Source organism: Mastomys coucha, unplaced genomic scaffold, assembly GCF_008632895.1.
Source record: "Mastomys coucha isolate ucsf_1 unplaced genomic scaffold, UCSF_Mcou_1 pScaffold5, whole genome shotgun sequence".
Taxonomy (NCBI): domain Eukaryota; kingdom Metazoa; phylum Chordata; class Mammalia; order Rodentia; family Muridae; genus Mastomys; species Mastomys coucha.
Genome location: NW_022196911.1, coordinates 102,532,000 through 102,536,712, shown reverse-complemented (window position 1 = coordinate 102,536,712; position 4,713 = coordinate 102,532,000). Strand labels below are relative to the sequence as shown.

General features: G+C 53.9%; 1 protein-coding gene across 1 annotated transcript in view; it reads left to right on the top strand.

The window, feature by feature from the left end:
* Positions 1-881: 881 nt before the first annotated feature.
* The window catches only part of Scn4a (sodium voltage-gated channel alpha subunit 4), a 50,239-nt gene continuing 46,407 nt past the window's right edge, over positions 882-4,713 (top strand). The window contains exon 1 of the mRNA XM_031352531.1: positions 882-985. The gene's annotated coding sequence lies outside the window, so the exon portion shown is untranslated. The remainder of the gene's footprint in view (positions 986-4,713) is intronic.

Sequence of the window (4,713 nt, the reverse complement as noted above, 5' to 3'; positions counted from 1 at the left end):
AGGAGGCAGACAAATGCTTCTTGGGACCTCAGTGTGGTCCCGTTAAACAGTTGGGTGTGCATCTGTGTGTGGGTGTGATTGGGGGTGTACAGACCGACAAATACTTGATAAAAAAAAATCTATTGGTTGAGCTAGCAGGCCCTGTTCATGTGAACAGAAGTGAGTACGTTGGCAAACAAGTCACACTAGTGAAAATAATAACTCATGGATGTACACACAGACATACCCTTCATAAAAGCTGGTCTCTGAAACATGTGGCATTTGTGTTATCTGGCATGGGTGTGACTGAGAACATAGGATTTTTGGTGGGGGTGTAACCTGAACGATTGCACAAGCCTGTGGTGTGAACATGGGAGTGTGGGTATGTGTGAGCTGGAGATGTGTGTGTGTGTGTGTGTGTGTGTGTATGTGTGTGTGAAAGGTGCTTTGTATGTGTTGCTGACAGAATAGACATGCAGCATTAGTGTGTAGTGAGCTCACATGTGAGTGTGCACCACAGTAAGTGTGTGAATGTGAGTGTATAGACCAGTTTGTTCCCTGTGAACTCTTGTAGAAGTGACTATATGGGAGATTGGATACAAAAATGAGCCTGCGTATGTTTGCTGAGGTTAGGAGATGAGAGATGGGGAAAGTTCACGTGTGTGTATGTGTGTGTGTGTGCGCGCGCGTGCGCACGCTCGCGTGCGTGAGTGCCTGTGTGGATAAGTGTGTCTTGGTCTGGACTCCTGGGTCAGTGTGGTCCCAGAACCCAGACAGTTCCAGGGTAAGCCTGGAACAGGCCAAGAGGGAAGTGTAGCTGAGGCACCCACCTGAAGATTGGCCCAGTCCTCAGGTTTCACTCATGACCCTGTGACATCAGCGGCAGCAGCTGTCCTTGCCGGCCCGGCCCCCCAGCCAAGTCCCCCAGAGCTCCAGCCCCAGCCTGAGGTGGGCACGGCACCCGGGGCTCTCGTCCGCCACCGCTCTTCTATGTTTCTGGCCAACAGTGAGTACTGTGCCTTTCTGTGCCAGCCTAGCCTGGTACCCCCAGGGGTGGGTCACCCCAAGAGACAGGTGACCCTGGCCTCAACCCCAGCATGGGTCTAAGGAAGTCACCACTTTGCTCCGGCACCGCTAACCTGTTCTCGCCTAACTCTCTTGTCTATGCCCGGACCCCACTCTGACCTGTCAAAACCTCCTTGTACCCTGACCCTCTCTGTCCCTAAACTTGCCTTCTCTGTCCCGTCATCTGCTGCTCTCTCTGCCCTTGCCTAGCTGTCCTTTCCCTGAGCAAGAGTCCTCATTCTGGTTACAAATGTGACTGAAGGTTAGCTCCAGACAGGCGTAGGATGACCTAAAGGACAGGGTTCGGGCTGTAGTTTCTTCGGGACGGGACACGAAGGGGGAACCAAACCCGTGACTGAGCTTGGCCCGTTTGCTAAGAAGCAGGGCGGTGAAAAGTGGAGGAGAGCGGCTGGAGGCTGGGTGGGGGTAGGGTGGCGGTGGCGGCAGCGGCTCCTTTGCTCTATTGAAAGAGGAATCTGTGAGATGCCAGCGGAGGACACATCCCGGCTGCCACTAGGCTAGGCTCTGCCCACAGTCCCGCCCCCCTCCAGCTCTCTCTGCCAGCCGCAGGCCTCTTTTCTTAGCGAATCTGGAGGGGGAGGGGGTGGCTGAGGTGTAGCCCCGCACAGCAGAGAGGGCACCCAGGGAAGCAGGCCATGTATAGCTAAGAGGGATGTGGGTATGCGGAGCCAGAGCGTGCACCTTGAGAGGAGAGATGGAATTGCACTACCGGCGGAACTCTGGAGACCAAGAGAGCCCTGAGTAGACTCAGAAGGATACAGGGGTTCCTAATGGAGGTCAGGGGACCAGTATCCAGCAGACTTCAACCCCTTCCACCCCCTTTACTAAGAATAGAGCCTTCATGAGGGACACCAGGATAGAGGGTAGGCAGTAATAGCTGGTAGGGAAGAGGGGTTCCAGGGTTAGCAGACACCACTTGGAGCGGCTAAGTGCTAGTTGGGTCATTTACCAGAAGGATCCACGTGGTGAGAGGTATTAAGACATCATAGTCTTTATGAGTTGCCATGGTCCTGGTGTCTTTCTTTTTTTTTTTTTTTTTTTTTTTTTTTTTGGTTTTTTGAGACAGGGTTTCTCTGTATAGCCTGGGCTGTCCTGGAACTCACTCTGTAGACCAGGCTGGCCTTGAACTCAGAAATCCTCCTGTCTCTGTCTCCCAAGTTCTGGGATTAAAAGCGTGGGCCACCACTGCCTGGCAAGACATCATAGTCTTAGCTGGGCGTAGTGGTATACACCTGTAATCCCAGAAAGCTGAGGCAGGAGGACTGCCACGAAGCCAAGGCCAGCCTGGGTTACAAATGACTTCACATGGGTAGAGACTGACAACTCCAGGATAGAGCAGTGTGGGACTAGGCTATGCCCAAGGGTTCAGAGCCTCTACTGTCAGGAGGCAGCCCCCTCCCCAGGAGGGGACCCTCTGCCTGCCCCTTCCTCACCCTTACCTCCGGAAGATTGCACACGAACCAGTCACTCAGCAGAGCCTGGGAAGGCTAGAGGCACTGGAGCCTTTGCTGAGGTCCTGCCCAATGAACAGGTTAGAGAGTTGGGGACAGGAGAGGGGCAGAACTTTGCGGAGGTGTCAGGAGCAAGGTACATTATCAGCCGTCTGCCACCGCAGCTGTGGCTGTGTGTGTGGGGGGGACCTGAGTGACCATTGTGTGTGATAGTGTTGGGGCTAGGGGGAGGTAAGGGTGTTGCTACTGCTGGGGCCACCTCTAAGTCCTCTGCCTAGAGCAGGAGGTACGGCCTTCTGTGACAGGGACAGGGACAGCAGTGGTCACTACGCTACCGTCTGCAGCCACATTAGTTGTGTAGAACGAAGCAGAAGCTAAATATCCCAGGACCTCTGAACCTGCCGTGTCAGGCAGGGCATCCATCAAAGATAAACCAGGCCTGTGTCCTCACACAGTGCCCAGGTAACAGAGGGCAGAAACCACAGGCCCTGCGTCTGGCGATCTCAGAAGCTTACCTCAAAGGCACCCCTCAAAGGATTATATGTAGGGACTTAGGGAGTGAGGAGAAGGTGGATGGGGGGTCTTTGTAGCTCAGCCTTGCCCTGTCTGTCATTTCTGGTTTGCAAGGATGGGCAGAGGGGAAGCCTGCTCCAGGAACTTCTCTCCAGAGGTTTCTGTATGCCCCGGCCCAGGCCTGACTCAAGACACAGGCCTAGTGAGATGCTGGGGATTTCCTGACAAGAGCTTTGCCTTGGGGGAGCATCAATTCCAGCCATCAGAACAGCAAGGAGACATGGGTAGACAAGGAAGCTGAGTGGGTAACGCAGCTGAGGGCAGCAGTGCTCAGACAAGGCTCCAGAGCAGGGAGAATGGAGAAGAGAGAAGAAGACCCCGTGAAGATTGGACATGAGGCCTGGAGACCAGGGAGGGACCATGAGGGAGACAGGCAGATGTGTGGGGGACGGCTTTACACTCCACGGGTTGTACAGTCGGCTTCTTCAACACCTTTCAACAGATTCTCAGACTCCAGGAGGGTCTAACCACATGCCTGGGGCATGCTGTGAATGAGTGGCCAAGGCTCATGCTCTCTGGGGAGGAACTTGGGTGAGACTGAGTCAGAACAGAGCTTTCCTGGGACAGTGGAGACTGTGTTATGGAAGCAGATTCTGGGGCTCTGGGCCAGTCTGATGACTCTTTCAGGGGTCCCCAGTCCCGTTCGTTATGGCAGGGAAGGTTCCATCTGAAGGCACCAGGGGACCCAGGTTTCTTTCACCTTTGCCACCATGCCTGGCCTTCGCATGTGCGTCCCATTCTGCAGCCTCAGCGATGGCTATTTTTATTCCCTGCTGTTCTCAGTCAACACCCTATGTTGAGGGTGGGGAGGGAGGCAGAGAGTGAGGGCTCCAGGAGTCCTAAGGGTAAGATTGGGCGAGGTGGGGGGACACCTGAGGCTTTGTCACTGTCTCAGGACCCTCTGCCTAGAGTCCTGGCATAAGAGAGAAAGGTCCAACTCGGTGGTCACCAGACTCCATTCAGGAGTCCCTGATGGGTGCTAGCGGGTTACAGCCTGTGGGGAGCAGTTTAGCCTGGTGGTTAAGACAAGGTGAGGGCCCAGCTGTCATCCCAGTTACTACAGAATGAGTGCTTACTGTTCCCCTGCATCATCTAGCAAGTGAGGCGATGACGGCAAACTCGCAGAGAGGAACCAGTGGGTTCCTGGGCACTGGGATGCCCAGAGTGGAGTCTCGCATGCAGCAGTGGCTCTATAGCAGAGCTCACTAAACTCGTTGTGCCTTTGAAAACAAAGCAAACAACCTCACCACAGGAGTGAGAGAAGGAAAAAAGCTACAGGCTCTGGGAAACCCTTCAAAACCAAGGTTTGGGGCCTGAGGAGATGGCTCAGTCCAGAAAGTGCTTTTTTTTTTCTTCTGCAAGCCATGGACCTGAGTTTGAATCCCTGACACCCATATAAAAAGCTAGGTGTGCCTGTAATTTCAACCTTTGGAGGTAGAGACGGGAGGATACCTGGGGCTTGCTGGTCAGCTAAGCCTGCTGAATCAGTGAGCTCCAGACTCAAACCATAGAAGAGCAAATAGTGACCTTAATCTTAACCCACACATGTATGTGCACACACATACACACATGTATGTATATACCACACACACATGCACACACGCGCTCGCGCAAGCACGTGGCA